The sequence below is a fragment of the Phyllostomus hastatus genome, unplaced genomic scaffold, assembly GCF_019186645.2.
Source record: "Phyllostomus hastatus isolate PE091 unplaced genomic scaffold, TTU_PhHast_1.1 phas_contig_1021, whole genome shotgun sequence".
NCBI classification, from domain to species: domain Eukaryota; kingdom Metazoa; phylum Chordata; class Mammalia; order Chiroptera; family Phyllostomidae; genus Phyllostomus; species Phyllostomus hastatus.
In genome coordinates this window covers 1374338-1394532 of record NW_025333505.1, presented here as the reverse complement: position 1 = coordinate 1394532, position 20195 = coordinate 1374338, and the positions used below count along the sequence as shown (strand labels likewise).

The 20195-nt window shown below is 46.5% G+C and overlaps 1 protein-coding gene and 1 pseudogene across 1 annotated transcript in view; one reads left to right on the top strand and one right to left on the bottom strand.

Annotated features, from left to right (window-relative positions):
• CNTNAP2 (contactin associated protein 2) overlaps positions 1-20195 on the top strand; it is a 1612013-nt gene that overhangs the window by 1030541 nt on the left and 561277 nt on the right. The gene's annotated exons all lie outside the window — the stretch shown is intronic.
• Positions 5095-5791, bottom strand: LOC123815233 (annotated as a pseudogene).

Sequence of the window (20195 nt, the reverse complement as noted above, 5' to 3'; positions counted from 1 at the left end):
CTCAGATTAATGATTTGGAACAGAAGGAAGAAATAAACATTCAACCAGAATAGCATGAAGAAACAAGAATTCAAAAAAATGAGGAGAGGCCTGGGAACCTCTGGGACAACTTTAAACCTTCCAATGTCCAAATCATAGGGTTTCTGGAAGGAAAAAAAGGAAAGCAAGAACTTGAAAACTTACAGTGAAGGAGAAGTCCCCTAATCTGGCAAAGGAAACAGACTTCTAGGAAGTCCAGGAAGCTCAGAGAGTCCCAAAGAAGTTGGACCCAAGGAAGCACACACCAAGGCCATCATAATTACATTGACCAAGATTAAAGAGAAGGAAAGAATCTTAAAAGCAGCAAAAGAAAAGGAGACAGTTACCTACAGGGGAGTTCCCATAAGACCATCAGCTGCTTTCTCAAAAGAAATCTTGCAGGCAAGAAGGGGCTGCAAGGAAGTATTCAAAGTCATAAAAGGCAAGGACCTACATCCAAAATTACTCTATCCAGCAAAGCTGTCATTTAGAATGGAAGGGCAGATAAAGTGCTACCCAGATAAGGTCAAGTTCAAGGAGTTCATCATCACCAAGCCCTTATATGAGATTTAAAGGGACTTATCTAAGAAAAAGAAGATGATAAAAAATATGAACAGTAAAATGACAATAAATTCACAACTACCAACAACTGAACATAAAAAAAAGAACAAACAAACTAAGCAAACAACTAGAACAGGGACAGAATCACAGAAATGGAGATCACATGGAGGGTTTTCAGCAGGGAGGGGCTGGGGAGAATGAAGGAAAGGTACAGGGAATAAGAAGCATAAATGGTAGGTACAAAATAGACAGGGTTAGGTTAACAATAGCATAGGAAATTCTACAGATAAGCCAAAGAACTTATATGTGTGAACATGGACATGAACTAAGGAGGGGAATGCTGGTGGGAGGGGGGGTTGTAGGTCATTGGGGAGTAAAGGGGAGAGAAAAATGGAACAACTGTAATAGCATACTCAATAAAATATATTTTAAAGAAAGGGTGCTTTAGTAGGCACTAAGAACAATATAAGGCAACTAGATTTCTTTATTCAATCATTGAAGTAGACTGCATTTTTTAGGTAATTGAAGATACAGTATGATAGGTACATAGACAGATACAAATGTGTGGATTTTTACATAGACTTCATTTTGATTTAATATTTGCATAGAACATATGTTCATATATTTTATATATGCATAGATTTTTAAAGTAGATTGTAATTTATTATATCTAAAAAATCTAAAAAGTTGAAATTTGCTTTCAAGGAATCTACCATATTTACAGGATGGAATAAACGTAGATTTACAGTTGTGAGTACATGAAACAGTTTATTCTTGCATTATCATTTATTAATTATTGTGTTATTTTCCATACAAACCACTGTAAACCTACTTTTGCCTCACCCTGTATTCCACTGTGTATATCTACAATATGTACATAATTTCCAGCCTTCTAACTCTTTATATACACATATAACATAGGTACAATGACCCAAAGCTGGAACACTGTGTCAGTCAGGACAAAGTCACAAAACAAACCTAGTCACATGCCGCAGAGAATGCAGTTTAGTGGAGTGTTTAGAATAGCATGAGGTGAACTGGGTGAGGATTCTCAGAAAAGCGGGATTTACACCGAAAGGAATCAGTGCGTGGTATCGATAGAAAGAAGAGGACCCTGTATTAGGGTAAGATCTCGTGCGCAGGAAGCACAGAGAAGAGAAGGGGCACACCCTCTCAGTGGCCAAGGTGAAAGCCATCTTCGAGGTCCGTGCCTGTTCACACCCCACTCCCAACCCACCAGCTGAGTCTGCTCATCACGGGCGCTCTGGGCCAAACCCCTGTTTAACATGCCACGCAGTTCACTTGCCTCGTACACCTGCAACGCAGGATACGTCAGCTCAGGGATTTTGACCCCTTTGGTTCATTGTCCTATCCCCAGCGTGTAAAATAGTGCCTGACACAGTAGTAGGTCCCCAGTCAGTATTTGTTGGATTAAAGAAACATATTTATTTGTGTTGGGAACAACAAGGAAGCTGGGTGAAATTTGACCCACATGAGGGTCATTCAATAGATTTCCAATTGAAATGTGTTGAGGGCCTCTATTAAGATTATACTTCATGCACTGGCTGGTGTAGCTCAGTGGATTGAGCGCGGGCTGCAAACCAGGTATCGCAGGTTCGATTCCCAGTCAGGGCACATGCCTGGGTGGCAGGCCACAGCCCCCAGCAACTGCACATTGATGTTTCTCTCTTTCTTTCTCTCTCCCTCCCTTCCCTCTCTAAAAATAAATGAATAAAATTTAAAAAAAAGATTGTACTTCACAGGATGGTATACTGATAATTAAATGAGAAGTAGAACTCGAAAGTAATATTTAAGTATAGATCCTAAAATAAACAGCCCTGCGTTATTTCTTCTTGGAAAATGAAGTGTGATATTATTTCGGCTATTACAGTAGAGACAGAGGCTTTACAAAACCTAGATGAATTAATGAGAGATCAGAACTTTCTGAGATGTTATGAGAAAACTTGTTAAGACCCTTACGATGTAATTGTGAAAAAGCACAAATATTTCCAGGGGTCGATAAACATTATCTACTGCTAATTATGCACTTTGTACTTTTTTTTTTAAAGCTGTTCATGTGAAGGAGAAAAAAGTAGACCAAACTAATCATAGACTAAGAGTGATTCACCGTGTACAGTTTACACATTAATTAGCTTTCTCTTAATCTTTATAATTAAAAGGTGTTAAAACATTTGTTTATTGCTACGTTCAGTGTTAGAATGCTGGTTAATTGGGAAACATTATGAGGGGCTAATGTTAAAATTCCACGTACAGGAGTCAGGGAAACAGAACATCTTTACATTTGATTTGCAAACCCCGCTTTCCTAAGTCCGCTTGGGCTGGACCAATACCGCTCAAGTACAAAACCACTCTCTGGTGTGTGTACACGCAACGTGTGTGCAGAAGCTTCTCCATGTGACTTATGTATGGAGGTGTGTACAAATACACATACACACACGTCTGTGTACACATTTCAGTAGCATTAGCTTCAGTCATAAAATCATAAAACAGTGAAGAACAATGCATGTAAGTCTGTTTATGCTTTGCAGACTCAAAGCCTTGTCTTCCAAGGGTGTTCTTCTTTCCAGTTCTTTATGGATCGGAGAGCTGGAGTCGGATCACAGACATCCATTATTCAGATGATCTTGAGATGCAGTGAATTTCCTTAAGGTTTGGAATCCAGCCTGCTGAGATTTTGAAGAAGAAAGCTGTGGCGTAGAATCGGAAGGCATTCGCAGAGTGGTTCTGAGTCAGAGCAGCCTTGACTGTAGGGAACAGGGTCCCCCAAGGGGAGGGGAAACCCCCCACCTCCTAAACCCTCGCCGTGCCGTGGCAGTGGGACAGTGCTGCAGGTGTTTCTGTCTTCTCAGGGGCAGTCGGGAGGTGAAAACAGACTTCACGCACAGGTGTTCTGACAAGTGACAGACGTGAGCGACGAAGTTCAGACAGGGCGTAAAGGGTCAATGAACTGATGTCAAGGAAATTATTTCTAAAAATACATAATACGTCCGTCGCAGTAAGCTGGCAAAACAGTGTAGAAAGCAAGTGTCCCTCCAACTAGAGAAAGCTGTTCTGTGAAGGAAGACGGTAAACTGCGTTTCCTTTGCACACACGTGAGTAAGAAGACAGCCTGGAGGAAGGGTCGCTCTCCCAGCATATTTGACACTGGCTGTGTCTTTGTTAAAATGTTTGATTCATGTCCCAGGAACTTAGGTTTTAAGTCCTTAAGAGGATTTAGCAATAAGAATAAATGCAATTAGCACTTTTCCCCCCGCCACAGTCATCTTAATGTTTAAACAAACATATTGTCTCTTCAGAAAACATTTTTTTTCAAGATGAGCTATGTAACGGGGAACAGTTGGAAAGAATAAAAAAAGTGAAGAGACTCATCCATTGCATCGCTATCCAGAAATAACCACTGTCGCTTTGTTTTGACACATCTTTTTTCCCCCACTGTGTGTATGTGTGTCAATTCATTAAAAGCAAATTTCGTTTTTGGTAGCTGCTATTTAAATTAAGCACACAACATGGGAAGATATTTTAAAATATCTATTCTGTAGCTGCAATGTATCATAGCTGCAGAAGAAATGAAAATAGGTTGAAAGTGAATAGAATGAAATCTGTTAGATAAATGGAATCAATCAAATTAACTGGAGTGCCACATGATGGCCAGTTGAAGAAGAGAAAGAATATCAGAGAGAGAGAGAGAGAGAGGGAAAGAAAGGAAAAGAAAGAAAGAAAGAAAGAAAGAAAGAAAAAGAGAGAGAGAGAGAGAGAGAGAGAGAGAGAGGGAGGGAAGGAAGGAAGGAAGGGGTCAATGTGAGAGATTCGAGAGAGAAAAGATAAATGAGAGAAGCTGGGAGGCTGAGACTGAGCGGAGGGTACAGACAGAAGGAGGCATGCGAGCGGTGACACCTTTCCCTGGCCACGTCCAGGCATTGGTGGCCCTGCCTGGCACCCCTCGAATACCCCCTGTGGCTTCTGCAGTTCAGCATGCACCCAGATGGGCAGACACAGTGAGAACACCCCTGTGAAGAGGCCAGAGCTTTTCTAGACCTGCCCGCGGGTCTTCCTGTGCACAGAGTTGTATGGTGCACAGCCTCGGGCGCTTTTAGAGATTCCATCAGTGCTGAAAATGGGGGCCAGCCCTGTTCTCAAACGATGAGACCCTTCCCTGTCAACCTCCCTATAAACAGACAAACACATAAAACAAGAGTTACTATCCTTTTATCTATGGGTAAATTTTTACAGAACCTTTTACTTTACAAGAGGAGGTGAGAGGAAGATGAGTCCTCCTGAGCCAAGTGTTTTACACCAGCTGTGGCAAAACTGTTTAAACTTCAGGGATTGGTAATGGACTCCATGTCTTAAAAGTCTGGGGAGAAAGGAAACAAGTTCCAACATAACCCCTTGAATTTTCCAGTCGACGCTTCCCGTACAATAGTAACTGGCTGTAATTAGTTATGTCAGTCTCTGCAGGGCCATGGCTGTGGATCTGAAGCATCGCCCTTTCCATCAATAAATACCCACTAATTCCACCTCTAAAATGAGTTTTGCATGTGGTGGGATTTTGGCTCAGGGCGTCCTTTCCACCCATAAGCCCACCCTGGTCTGATCTCCTGTTGCACCTTTCCTCCTTCACTCACGGTCCAGAGCGCTGCATCCCGTCCTCTGACAACTGGGCCTGTTCCAGCCTCCAAACGTACAGGCTTGGCACTTTCCTTCTTCTTCAAACTCGCTTGAATGTTGATATCCAGAATAGTTCCATCATCCTGTAGTGCTTCTGCTTACCAGCAGGGGACAGCACCTTCCTTTGTGGGGAAGTGAGTTTTATCCCCCCCTTTTAAGAACAGATTCTGGTGGCCCCTCATCCAGAGTCTCTTGAGACTTGGTTTCCTTGGGTTTATCTTCATTCAGCGTCACATTTTTCTCCGGCTCAGACCCTGGCACTTTCAGTCCCCTTGAAACATTTACTTTCAAAGAGGTGGGGATAGGCTGTAACCAAATGGCCCTTGTTGGCTGCCTTGGCCACGTTTTTAATATTCCCTCATAACGTTTGTTCTGCAAGAAGCGAATGTGAGCCGTGGCCCTGCAGAGACCTGACCTTGTCCTTCCTGGGGAGCTGCTTGCTGGGCGGCGAGTCCCCGGCCCAGGCCCGCCGTGGGGTCCGTCTTCCCCTGCTGCCTCTGCTGTGCTCCACTTCTTTCTCCATTGCTGGCGAGGCGCACTGCCACAGGCTCGGTGACTCGAAACAGCACACATTTGCTCTTCTACAGTCTGGGGGTTAGAAGTCTGACGTGGGTCTCACGGAGTTCAAACCAAGGTGTCAGCAGGCCTGCCCCCATCTGGCGCCTCTGAGGAGGAGTCCTCCCCCTTGTCTGCTGCAGGGTCCTGGAGCCCGCCCGTCTTCCTCTGGCTAGCCGCCCCTGCCTCCATCGTCAAAGCCGGCACCGGCCGCTGCAGGGTCTTCACACAACCCGTCACTCTGACACTGACTGCCCTGCCTCCCACTTCATTTATAAGGACCCCTGTGTTGCCCTGGCTGGTGTGGCTCAGTGGATTGAGCGCTGGCCTGCAAACTGAAGGGTCGCTAGTTCGATTCCCAGTCAGGGCGCATGCCTGGGTTGCAGGCCAGGTCCCCAGTAGGGGGCGCATGAGAGGCAACCACACATTGATGTTTCTCTCCCTTTCTTTCTCCCTCCTTTACCCTCTCTCTAAAAATAAATAAATACATATGTTAAGAAAAAGAAAAAAAGAACCCCTGTGTCCACACTGGGTCCATCTAGACAATCCAGAATGACCTCCCACCTGAAGGTCCTTCACTGAACCATATCTGCAAAATCCCTTTCACCGAGTAAGGTCACATACTCCTACCATAAATACAAATGTGCATTTTGTGATTATTCTAAAGGGGAATACACTTATAAAATCAAGTATCCCCCCCCCCATGCTACACAAGCAGAAATAAGAAGGCATTGCGGCCCACCCAAGAACCGTGAAGCTTTTAGGAAGACCCTTAGGTCATAATTTTCCCACTGAAGGGAGCCTTTCTTCCGTGTCTAAAGATTTCTCAGTACTACTTTAGCATTTGGAGTCTTCTTTGTAATCTCAAATATGTTCACTTGTTTTTATTCTTAATTGCCTTCTCATCTGATTCCTTTCCTCTTTGCTTTTCCAAGAATCCAAGGACTGTATCGTGGGACAAAGTAGTGGGGGATTGGGAAGCCAGAGCGTGAAAACTCAGTTTTCTCATGAACTCAAACACTCAGCAGTCAGAAAGGTGGTTGAAGCTGTGTTCAGCATGTTAATAAAGCCTGTAGCATTTCAGGTCAAGGATTCCAAAGAGATAGGCATTCTATAGGAACAAGCTGTTGCCTTATAGCTTCCTCTGCAACATCAAAGCAACGAGAGCCAAAGACGGCCCTCCTTATGTTATTTTTCCCAGCAGGACGGTTTACTGGCGACTTCACACCATTGCTCTAAGGGAGATAGAAGCGAACTGTGTGTGCCACCACCCAGGTCTCTTCCTGCACATCACCCATCTGTCCTTTGTCCGTTTGGTGAACAGCTTGCAAGGGTGATTTCCTCCAAGCTGCCAGGCCACAGGCATTCACATTCAACTACCAAGGAAGGAAAACACCAGAATGAGGTGGAGGGGACACTTCATTGGATACAGTCTTTTCATACATCCCTAAGAGAAAGGGGGGCAGGCTTACCATGTTCCCAAAACCTGCCAAGTGCATTGGACCCCGAGAATGCTAATCTTCCCATAAAAGTGAAACAACAGTTCTGAAAAATTCTAATTCAGGGAACTAGTCATTTCTTCCCCTGCTCATTTGCCATGTTCAGTGTTTCCTTCCCATGCCCGGGTCTCTACTTAAATGCCTGTAAAAACATATATGCTGTGTGAAAAATAAAACACAAGGGTAAACCCTCCCTTGGTCTGTCCTGTCCCGGCGTGTTGTCCCCATGCCTGCCAGAGATGCCGTCCAAGGGACGGACCAGGGCAGCTGCCAGCCCCTGGCCGCTCTCCTATCAGAATGCCTCCGACGGGGCAGAAGGAGGCTGCGTGTGGTCCTGCAGGGGCGTAGCTGGTTGCATTTGAGATGGTTGCATTTTCTAGGTCAAAGGAACAAAGAGCTCATACTGACCAGGGCATTCTAAATGGCAAGTGGGGTGTGTGCGAGCAACAGATAGAAAAACAGAGAGAGGTGGGTATATACATAGAGAGAGAAAATACAAACCTACTCTCCAAGCCCGTGAAACATATTCCAAATAGAGGAACTAGTGCATGAGAAAGCAGAACCGAGACACCTTGGCAGACATGACCCCGGTCAGGTGTGTCTAGAGCACATGCAAGGCTGGCGGGGGACTCGGGTGGGTGAGTGAGGGGGCAGAAGCTGGTGATAAAAATTGGGGCATCTTAAACTTCAGTCCTTGAACTTGATCGTAGAAGGCCTTACTCTAACAGGGCTGCACTTCTTAACGCAAGGCGAGATTATGTGAATGAGTTGTGCATGGGGTAGGGGTGGGGATGAAATTCTCGATCAACAAGTTGCTTCACTAAACGTATTTTAAACTACATCAATTTCAGTCTCTTTAATATTCTAAGGCATGCCTTCTTTCCCTAAATAATGTTGCAGCAGAAACCTGTTTTGGGGGGAGCCGGGGATTGCAGGGGCTCCAGGGACCTGCTTCGGCAGAGGTTGAAAGGCATTTGAGAGGAGCCAGGTCCTCGACGTGGTTTGAATCCCGTGCACAGTGTGACGTCAGGCACATAATTTCATTTCTTGGGGCTTCCTTTTTTCCCTTGCAAACTAAGGAGGGAGAGAAAATTGGTCTCTGTGATCCCTTCCGGCCGCAATGTTCTAGTAGTCTATGGAAAATATCCTATCATCATCCTGTCTGGAATATAGATATCAAGCTTGAGGTAACATTTCACTCATGAGAATTAAATCGGGGACACATGGCATATTTAAGAAAAATATATAATCAACTTGAATACTCTCAGAATGGCTTAGTGCACATTGCTCGAAGGAATGATTTTTAACAAGGTCAGGATTTTAAAGGCCACTGTTCGTTTTTGCCTCAACTGTAAGTAAGAACTAGAATGTGGCGTGTATAGGTCAGTACATCCTCAGTTGTATTTTAGGATGTGCTCACCAAATCAATTAGACTTTTAAATGAAAGTGAAAACCTCTTTGAGTTCAGGCACAGTAGATAAAACCAGCATAACTGGTGAGGAGGGGAAAGTCATACGCTTATATTAATGCTTTTCCACCAGCGTGCCCATGTGGTAAGACAGTGAAGACATTCCCAAATACCGTAATTTTCAAACTATAAGATGCACTTTTTCACCACATTTTTTGCTTCAAAACTCCCCCTATTTTTCTCCTCTAAAACCTAGGTGCGTCTGGGGCCTGCACAGTAAGGTGCACCTAGGTTTTAGAGGAGGAAAATAGGTGGAAAATTTTTGAAGCAAAAAAATGTGGTAAGAAAAGGTGTGTTATAGTCCGAAAAATGTAGTAGCTTCTGGGGTTTTGTTTTTGTTTTTGTTTTACTCCTGCTTCACATGTACTTGTATTTATTCCCTTAAAATGTAGACCATACATTAAGTTTTCCCATCATTCAGACTCCATCAGCTCTTGAACCAGTGGATCACTCTACCCTTCTGAGTTCCATGCGTTACTCACGATAGGTCTTAGTTTTCACTTTTTACAGCCCAGGGAAACCAGGGTTCAGACATTTGAAAGTAAAATGCTGCAAAATTGGGAATTGCCATTTAAGTCATCTTGGCCTAGTGTCCATTTGTAGAGGGTACACATTTTCTAAAATGTGCATTTCTCACAAAGAAATGTATAGAAGTCCCCCAAAGAATGCACGCTCTCAGGGAGTTTTTAAAATACGTTCTAAACGTCCTGTCAGAGACTAGAGTCCGAGCACCGATAGCCCCGGAGGCCACGTCACACGGCAGAAGCTGTTGCGACGGCCCGGAGTTTCTCTTGCTCTTTGGTGTCGGGAGAGACCAGGTACACACGTGACCAAGTGCCAGGTGTCTGTCATTCACTAGTGCCCCCTAGGAAGCCCTTTTCCTGACAGGAGACGGCTTTTGTTACGGTTTCGGCTCTCCCGAAAGCAGGTCCCAAAACTGGGACTGGGCTGGGGGCGTCTCACTTGGGAGGTTCCCCCGGGAGGCCCCAGCGGGGAGCGGAGGACACCAGGCAAGGCCGCGAGGAAGTCGTGAAAGACACCTTGATGAGTGAGTGACAAGTGACTGCCGTCATCAGCCGGGGCTCGGTCCCCCTGGAGAGCCTGTGAGAAACCTTTTGGTCCCCAGGGGTGCTGGGGCGTCTGCTCACGGGCTCTGCCCCCCACCGGCTCGGGCTGGGCTGCGGGAGTGCTCACTGTCGCACACCTCCCGCGGTGCACGTCCTGGCCGAGGGGGCCTCTGAGCCCGAAAGGTGTGTGGAGACAGGTGGGCGCTCAGGGGGGAAGCTGCCCTCGCACCTGAAGCAGCCTCAGGGGCAGCTGAGCTCAGGGGTGTGTGGAAGGGACAGAGGACAGGAGAGCCAGGTTTCCCCATTCGCGGGCCTCACGGCCATAAGGAAGACCGTGTTCGTCAGGACGCGCTGGGCTGCAGGCACACGACCCTCTTTGGGGAGGCAGGCCCCTTGGACTTGCCAAGGGCGCAGGTGCCAGTCCCGGCCCAGGCCCAGCAGAGGGCAGAGGGCAGAGGGCAGAGGGGAGAGGGCAGAGGGCAGAGTCTGCGACACCAAAGGCTCTCGTTCCGCTTCGCGGCCCGCTTTCCTCGTGTGCCAGCGTCTCGCTCGCACACTCTCCCTCACACTCACTTATTTACTTACTCTCACACTCACATTCACACACACATTCACTCACACGCATGTTCACACACACTTCCGTTCTCGCACACGTTCACTGACACAGATGCAATCACATGTACATACACACGTTCACTCATACATGTTCACTCACACATATCCACCCTCACACACACTCACGGATAGACCAGCGTTTTCCATCACGTGTGCTTCCCTCCTGTTACTGGTCCCATCGAGGAAGACTGACCTGTGTCCTTTACTGACAATTCTGTATTCCCAGCACAGGGACCCGAAGGGCCTGTGTGAACAGGAGCAGCCAGATTACGTGAGCCCCGCAGGAGTGGGGTGGGGAGGGCTGGAGAGTTACCTTCTATGCAAACCCCCTACAGCACCAACCAGCGCAGACCGACATCCCGCCAACCAGCCAAGTGGGGGGCGAGCCGGAATATCTCCTGTGCTTTCTGAACGACGCTGAGGACGAGCCCCAGACAGCCCGTGTGACACAGTTGCCATCTGGGAGCCGCTAGGCAGGCCAGAGGGCGGAGCCGGGTCACAGCTCCGAAGCTGCTTTTTCACGGCAGGAGGGGGAGGGCCGTGTCAGAAAGTCACGCTGACCTTAAAACGGAAACGCACCGAGTCCCCTTTAGCATCAAACAGTGCGGGACCGTGAGTGTGGAGCGGCACCTCCCGCATGACGCTGTTGAGATTTGACGGTCTCTGCGTTTCATGGCACCGTGTCGTGAAACGTGACACTGGAGGCCCTGGATTGTTTTTATCCATGTGGTTGTCAGCGCAAAGGTGAGCTTTTTCTCTCCCAGTGCAAATAAAACTTAGCGCATCTCTTCGTCTAGTGTTTCCGCAGGTTCTGGTGATGCGTTTTGGCTTCTCAGAGTGAACCGAGCATATTAACACAGGGTCCTCCCTCCCTCCCTCCCTCCCTCTCATGGTTCATCCGTTTATTCATCCACATGACCACAGTCCAGGCGGAGTGAACAGCTGACACCAGACACAAGGTCTCTGCCTTTAGGGATGTGATCACGAGGCTACAACAGAACATTGTGGCTTTTTCAGAAAACCAGTCCTAGCTCCTGGGCCCAGTAACATTGTTTACTAGGTCCGGCCATTCCTGTGATGTTACCAACTTCTTCCAGAGCAAAGACCAGACAGTCGATCTGTTAATAAGAACAGAAGCGAAGTATTATTTGTATGGTTTTCATGTGTCAGGGCTGCAGGTTTCCATAAAATAAAAATCTGATGCCTAGGCAATTTTATTATTACCTATTTCAAGGAGGACAAAATTTTACCTGCTTTCTACAGAGCATAAAATGGTGTGCGCTGGATAAAAAGGTTTTTTTTTTCTATTTCCATAATGCTCCATTATGTTGCTGAACATGGAGAAATTATTCCATCCGTTAGGAAATTGCAGGCTTCACCTGGTGGTGCTGAGTTCCCTGTCTGATTAGAGTTTAGCTGTCTGCCTTCCAATCATCATTAACCTACTTCTCCAAGCCAGGTCCAGAACAGCCAGTGTATCCCTTCTGGTAACGGGGATGGTGGTGATGACAATAGTAGAACGTCACTTTGTAGTGAGCACTAGAATTCCTAAAGCAGTTTCCCACAAGCTACCTCGTTTGTTTCTCATAAGAACTGGAGACAGAAAGCCATCACTCCTATCTTACTGATGAGGATACTTTGGACAACAGAGTTTAAGAGGTGTGCCCACCTCCCCGGGGGCAACAAGGACAAAGCCACAGCTAGAGTCTCGTTTGTTTGGGGCTTTGGCTTATTCTTATGTTTAAAAAAAAATGAATGAAAAGTCACCATAAAGATTTTCATTCCCATTGTAAGCTCCAGATAACCATGTGATTGCATCTCTGTGCTGAAAATTCCGAAATGTTACCGAAAGCTGTGAAAAGAATTCATGACCCAATTATACATCAGTGCCCTCCTTTCTTTTAAAAAAATTTTTATTGAATGTATTGGGGGTGACATTGATTAATAAAATTATATAGGTGAAAAAGGTGAGGGGATTAAGCAAAGAAAAAAAAACTCATAGACACAGACAACAGTATGGGGATGACCGGAGGGAAAGGGAGGTGGGGGGACATGGAAGAGGGTGAAGGGGTGATAAATAGTGTTCTCCTTTCTGTTTTTTTTTAAGATTTTATTTATTTACTTTTAAACAGAGGGGGAGGGAAGGGAGAAAGAGAGAGAGAGAAACATCAATGTGTGGTTGCCTCTCACACACACCCAGCTGGGGATCCGGCCCACAACCCAGGCTTGTGCCCTGACTGGGAATCGAACTGGTGACCCTTTGGTTCTCAGGCCGGCACTCAGTCCACTGAGCCACATCAGCCAGGGCAGTGCCATCCTTTCTAAGGGTTTACGGGAAGAGCTGAAGCCTTCGGAGCAAATTCTTCCCAGAACTGACTTCTGTAAACTCAGTGAAAATGAGAAGGAGGGATGAGCTGAAGGAGCAAAGGCTCACCGGACACATTTTTAGTGGTGCCGAAAGGAGGTAAACGTATAGCATTCATAAAATGGAATTCAGTCTTTTAAAGTCTGCTAACAAGTCCAAAAGGAGGTAACAAAAGAGGAGATAACTTTATAAGCTTCATGCTTAAAGGAATAAGCTGTCATTATTATTTTTTTAAACCACATGCTCTTTACCCCAGTCCCCCAGTGACACCAGGTAAAGGAGACAGCACTAACAGGACTGGTAGTTCTAGTCACTGTCACAGTCAGACGGGCTTCAGTTGTGTGGTAGTAATCATTAGCAGGCACTGTGCACAGTCATGCAATACGCACATTGATACTAGTGTAACTAATATTGTAGTTACTATGTGATACGCACATTATATGATACATTATATGTTATGTATAATAGATATATAGTAGAACTGTGTAGTTACAAGTAGCATTATACCCTTTCCCTGTTACCACCACTCACAGGTGGAGAGCTGGAGGCTGAGAGAACAGCTCGGGTAACACGTGAGCCAGCTATTTGGTGGTTTAAGACAGCGGCACTGCCCTTAACTTTGCAGCTTTTGGAATTATGTAGTTTTCATCGACAGGGAGCACAACCTGAATTTTAGGCGCCCATCCTTAATCCGGGTGATTTGGGCCACCCGGGGGACATGTGGCAACATCTGGAGACACTCGTGATTGTCCCATTTGGGGAGGGGGAGGGCTGCACTGGCATCGCGTGGGCGGGGCCAGCAATGCTGCTGGGTGCCTGAGTGGGCACGGGGAGGCCCACGGCCCAGAATTATGTGGCCCCAAGTGTCAGCACTGCTGAGGGTGGGAATCGCTGGAGGAGACCTACGGGACTGAGTGATCGCAGAAAGTTTTTTTTTCACATTGGTTGGCATGGCACCATTTAGAATTGTATTTTTTAAGAAGGTGCAACTCCATCTCATCTGGCCCAAGCCTCCTTAGGGCACACAGCACCCTGTCAAAGAACAGAGACAGGACCTCCTCCTATTCTGAATGCCGAAGGTGCGCTCAGGCTGCTGTATCATTTGACTGGCACCTCTGACAGTTCCCCAGAAAACGGCTCAACCCTGAGCCTTCTGCAGATGGGCAAAACGGGTGGATTTCATGAAAATTAAACCGTTATTCCCAAGATGAGCCTTTTCAAGTCTGAAGTGCAGACATGTTGCATCCAGGTGGAGAAAGATGAGGAAGGAGAATCCCCAAGGGTGGTGGTGGTCTACCCTGACAGTCCCAGCCACGGGGACACGCACTCATGACGAGAGTCTCGCCCCGTTGCCCTGTCGTCCCCGCCCTGAAATCTGAGGGCCGCCTCCTCGGGGTGCTTCCTGCTGCTCTTCTCTTCCTGGCTCTGAAGAGCAGTCTCCAAGACTCCAGGTGCATAATGATGAATACACGTATCCCACCGGCCACATACACTCGTGTGGCACAGGCGAGTCATGGGCAGAAGTCGCAGTGCGTCCCAGCCAGCCCGGTCCCCTCTGTGCCCCCCAGGCCCACCCCACCTCTGACCCAACAACTGGCACCCAGCATCCACCCAGGGGGTGGTTAAATGCTGAGCTACAGCTCAGAAACCAGCTGATGCCAGCAGGTGGCCAGCATCTGTGTAAGTATCAGCTGGTTAAACGTAGGATGAAAAGTCACGGCAGAAAAATGTGTCGAGCTGCAAAATAGAGTCGGACACGGGCTTCACCGCAGAGCGCGTGGCGGACCTTCTGCGCACGCGCCCGCCGCCTCTGGGTGTTTGCGCGCTGTCTCCCTGTGCAGTGCGGAGCTGGACGGGGTAGCCGGGGCGACGCAGACGTGAGTCTGTTGTTGTCTACCATTTCTAAAGAGAAGAAGAAATCAAGAGTTCCTCGAGTCCCAGATAACTGCCGTGAAATGACTACTCCATGTCTTTGGTGTTCTTGCCTGTGGGTCAAGGGTTCACACGTCCCCCGGAGTTCTAAGCTAATGGGTCATAATGGAGCTAATGATTTTGAAACATTGTAATGTCTTTTGTTCCTTTGCATCTCCGTGTCCCCCTCTCTCCCCACCTGGCCCAAAGCGTCCTTCTGTGGGGGTGGGGGGGGAGAGAAGAGGACTGCGAGGGTCACAATAACACAAGTCGTAAGAGTCGTTTAATAACCTTCACCGTCTGTCAGCAAAAGCAGGCCTTCTCGGTCTCCAGCAACACAGTGTGCGAGGCTTAAGGACAGGCCTTGCCAAAGACATGTTTTTCTCAATCCCTCTCCCTTCCCATTTATCTATCAAATGACAGCCCGGGTGGCCTTTGATCGTGGCAGTTCAAACAAGGGAAGGTCCAGGCAGACGGGAAGAGGGGGTCAGTGTGTGGTGGTCTCACAGGGGAGGGGACAGCTGCTGAACATCTGAGCTCTCGTGGGCTCCGATCAGGCAGGAATTGGGCTCGCTGAGGTGACTTTTTTTAGTGGCTTATTTTTTATTGTGTTTTTTCCATTACCACTGATCCACTTTACACCTTCTTCCACCTCCCCACGTGCCCCCCTGCGCCGGTAGTCACCACACTGTTGTCCACGTCTGTGAGCTCTTTGTGTTTTTGCCTTGATCACCCCGCCCCTACCTCTCCCCCTGCCCACCGTCTGTGAGTCTGCCTCTGTGTTGCTTGTGAGTTCAGTGTGTTCATCAGATTCCACGGATGAGTGAAATCATGTGGTGTTCGTCCTTCTCTGACTGGCTTACTTCACTCAGCATAATGTTCTCCAGGTCCATCCATGCTGTCGCAAAGGGTAAAATTTTTTTCTTTTTTTATGGCTGAGTAGTATTCTGTTGTGTAAATGACCCTTAGTTGTTTTATCTGCCCATCCACTGATGGACACTTGGTCTGCCTCCATATCTTGGTGATTGTAAATGATGCTGCAGTGAATGTGGGGGTGCTTATGTTCTTCCGAACTCGCAGTGTGGAGGTACCTCAAAACATAGATCCAGAGATCCCACTTCTGGGAATTGATCTGAAGATCAAGTGGGATTTGTTTCCTATTTTTTTATTGTTGTTCTATTACAAGCGTCCCTATCCCCCACCCCCATTATTCTCCCCTCCCCTTCCCATTCCCCCACCTTCCACTTTCAATCCTCCATGAAAAACGAAACATTTTCCCAGAAACATATGCTCCTCCCCCAGCATGTCTGCAGTGTGCCAGGGCACAGAGATCCTAGTGTATAGCCTTGCATTGCCCCGGGGTTCTTGTCCAATGTGCAAGTGGTGGACAGCAAAGACCATTTTTAACAACTATTCCTTTTCCTCTGGTGCCTAACACTGCGTGTAGCCCATGCCAAATGCTAACCAGAGATTTCTGGAACACATTTTCCTGTTCATTTCATGATTTCTTCTGATCTCAATTTCAAGAATCTCATTCACAGACCATTGGAACTCTCCCGGGAAAGCGAGTCGGTGATTCTTTTTTGACCCTAATTTTCTGGACGTGAGCACCTAAGACCTTACAGCAGACAACTCCTCAAAACGATGCAAGTCAGATTTAAGACAAAACAGAGAAAACCAAAATTAAGGGAATCCAAAGGTCAAGCCGTGGTTTAGGAGAGCTGAGTGAAGACAGTGTGGTTGCCGACCAATAAAAATGCCCTCGTGGCAGGCGGTTTCTGGAGGGTGCGTCCTCTCCAGACCATTCACAGCTGTCTGCTGCAGTGGTGGGAGCCACACAAGTCAGCCAAAGAGAAACTGCCTCCCTGCCTTTGGACTTTTTGTAGAAAAAAACCTGTATTTTGACATTTTCAAAGGAAAAGAGGGTAAAAAAAAAATCACTGATCCTCAGCTGCAAGGCAGGATATTAGCTTTATGCCAGCTCCTGCCTGCCTGTGGTAACTCACTTCCTGCTCAGTTCCGCCAGCTACAGGCTTTACGGTTAACAGAGGGAATGCTCTTCTCCTTCTCTAAACGTCCTCTTTGCACGTCTGTCTCCCTTTTCAGTTGGGGAATCGATAGCGGACTATAACAAAGAAGACCGTTCATGGATTTATTTTCACTCTTCTGGGGGGTCATCTTCCCAAACTCCCTCCACCCTCCAACAATCTGTCCGAGATTGGGTCTTAAAAGCCCCTAACAGTTAGCTCTTGGGTTTGTACCTCAGCAGCATGATTTTGCTTTGGGGGGTAGCTGGGAAGCTGTGGCCTATAACGAACCCCCTTCATCTTTATGCCCCACTGCCTGAACTTCACTGGTGGTGAACTGGAGTTCTTTGCCTTCCAAATGTATGACGAAGCTGCCAGCCACCAGTTGTCTATAGCCGGGGCCTTCTGAATCATCTGAATAGTTTCCACAGAGAAATTTTTAAGCTTCATGCAACGTTTGATGCAGATTCGTTGCCCTACTTTTTCATTTTGAATGTGACGGCCACACAGTGCACATGCTCACTCAGTGGCATCTACCGCCCCCACTGACCAGTACAGTGAAGTTGTCATTGCTCTCCCATAATCATTCCAGTCCACTCTGCTTGGCTACCAGGTTGCATTGATGTCACACAAACTGTTCTCATTATACTAACAATGGCTGGACTTTTTCCAGACAGACTATATATATATATATATATATATATATATATATATATATATATATATATATATGTATATATATATATGTATATGTATGTATGTATACACACACACACACTAAGTTCCCATTCATCTTTAGCACACTACATATCTTTTTTGTTTCCATAGTAATGGTCCTGGGGAAGGTAATAGCTAGTAATTATACTGTGCACTATTCTGGCCCCGGAGTTCAGGGTTAAAAATAACACTGCCCGTTCCCTAGCGCCCTGCTGAGAAGCCACAGGGATGATCTCAGAGTATTACTAGATGACCGAACAGACTGAGATTCTGGAATGCTGACCCCTGGGTGGTGTGTTTTTCTCCTGTCATTATAAATCTTTATGTTTGTGCAGACTGGGGAAGTAAATCAAAGGTCAGAAGAGCCTTGAAAGCCAACATAGTTGCTTTATGATTCCAATGCTGTGACAATATCAACTTCCAGCTGAAATCAAGTAGAGAGTAAGGTCAAGCCAAAGCCCGCTCTTTCTTTCTCTTACTTTCTTTCTCTCTTTCTTTCCTTCCTTCCTTCCTTCTTTCTTTCTTTCTCTCTCTCTCTTTCTTTTCCTTCCTTCCTTCCTTCCTTCCTTCCTTCCTTCTCTCTCTCTCTCTCTCTCTTTTCCTTCCTTCCTTCATTCCTTCCTTCCTTCCTCCCTTCCTTCTTTTCTTCTTCTTTCCTTCCTTCCTTCCTTCCTTCCTTCCTTCTTTCTTTCTTGCACAGCATTCACCATGTTTTAGGGAATAACCATAAACCATGGAATTACAGAGTCTGGGAGCTGAACATGGTCCTGGGGGTTGTCCATTCCTTCCTTCTTATTACAGATACGAGGAGCCTGATTTCTGCTGAGAGGGTCCTGTTTAAAAACCATGCCGAGACCTTACACCTAGTCTTCCCGACTCCACGGTTAGCGCTCCCAGGTCCAATGTTCATATTCCAGCCAGAGGGAATTTCTAATCCAATTTGGTCATCTTCTCTTGCTCTTGAAACTCCTCCCATGACTCCCAGCACTCCCCATTACTCTCAGGCTGAGCCAGAGTCTTGAAGTTAAAGCAACAGTTCTTTGCAGACGGGTCCCTGATTGATTCTAGTCTCAGCTCCTCCTAGGGGCTGGTCTTGAACTATGGACTCCAGTCACTCTGAACGCCCAGCAGCACCCCCCTCCCAGCAAGCATCACACTCCGGCCTCTGAGCCTTTGCTCACCCTGTTCCCTTGTTTACACAGCCCTTTCTCTGCCTTCCCTGGTTGTCTCCACCTTATCCTTCAGAAAGCAAAACTACCTCCCAGAGGAAGACAGCACTACCCTAGAGGTCAGATCTGTTTCATTTCATTTTTCTAACATCACTCAGTCTACCTGTACTGCTTCCCCCTCATAACATGTTAAGAGTGATTTCATTTCTGTGTGGACAAAAAGTGCAGTTAGAATTTTCACCATAGCAGCAAGGCATCCTAAAGCAATAATTCAATAAGGACTCATGGTTGATGAAAAAGGGAAACCAACAAGTCAATGAAACCGAGTTTTCTGGGATCATTTGGTGAGGGTATCATGTCGTTACAGCATCACACAGTGATTGATGTCAGTAATTATGAAACCTGAGTCAGCAAGAAATGGCAATTATATTTAATGCAGTGTTTAAGGGAGCAGAAAACTTAATGTGCAATGACTTTTAGAATGATTTTCACTGAAAATGTTTAAAATAAAATGAGCTTCAGTGCTTAAGGGAAGGAAAATAGTTCATCACTTCCTTTGTGCTGGGGTTTGTAAGACATAGAGGTCATGTATAACAGACAGGAGACCCAAGTACTGGTCTATAATTGACATGAAATAAATGAGTGACTTAAGAAGACGTGTGACATGTCTGACTCTCAGGGCTGGGATAATATAGTGGCAAAGATCAGAGGTCATGGGTTCAAGTTCAGTCCTGGCTTCTACTTTCACACTGTGCAGCCTATGTAGTTATTTTGATCTCTCTGAGCCTCAGTTTCCTCCTTTGTGGAAGGACAAGAATAATATATACCTCATAGAATGACTATGAAAATCAGATGGCACATTGCATGCCAGACGCCCAGCAAAGAGGACGACGCACAGTAAGAGCTCAAGTAGCTGTGGCTGCGGTTATAAGTATTATAATTATTTACAAGGAGATAGCTAGACTAGATGATGCTGAGGTCTCCCCAAGCTCTGAAATTCTATAGTTCTGTGAACACTGTATTTCCAAATGATATCAGGTCAATGAGGTTTCACTGTATGTACATTGGGCAAGAAATCGATATGGCCCATTTTCAATTGCGCGCAGGAAGATGTGCTGAGCAGAGCATGAATTATTCACCACTTTGGTTACACTCGATGGATTTCCATTTGATCTTAGACTGCACAGAACTTTTCAAAAGAATATTTTTTATCTTTCTCATATTGTGCTTAATGATTAAAATGAGTGTGGCCTTTCGGTGTTTGCCAAGGGAAAAGAAATGGAACCGTGCTAGAAGCTATATATGTGGTATCTCACCTAATCACTAGCTATTTAGATGAAATCACCCAGCAACTGATTGGGTAACAGACAAATGAGGCCGGCTCATCCAGCCTGGGCCCGGGGAGTGGCCGTGCCGGTCACTGGGAGCCAGCATCACGCGGTCTCCTCACAGGGCGTTTCAGAATCTCGGGTACCTTGGATCTGCATGTGCCTTGAAATCCTCTGCGTGAAGAACGGCAACCGAGCGATTTTCC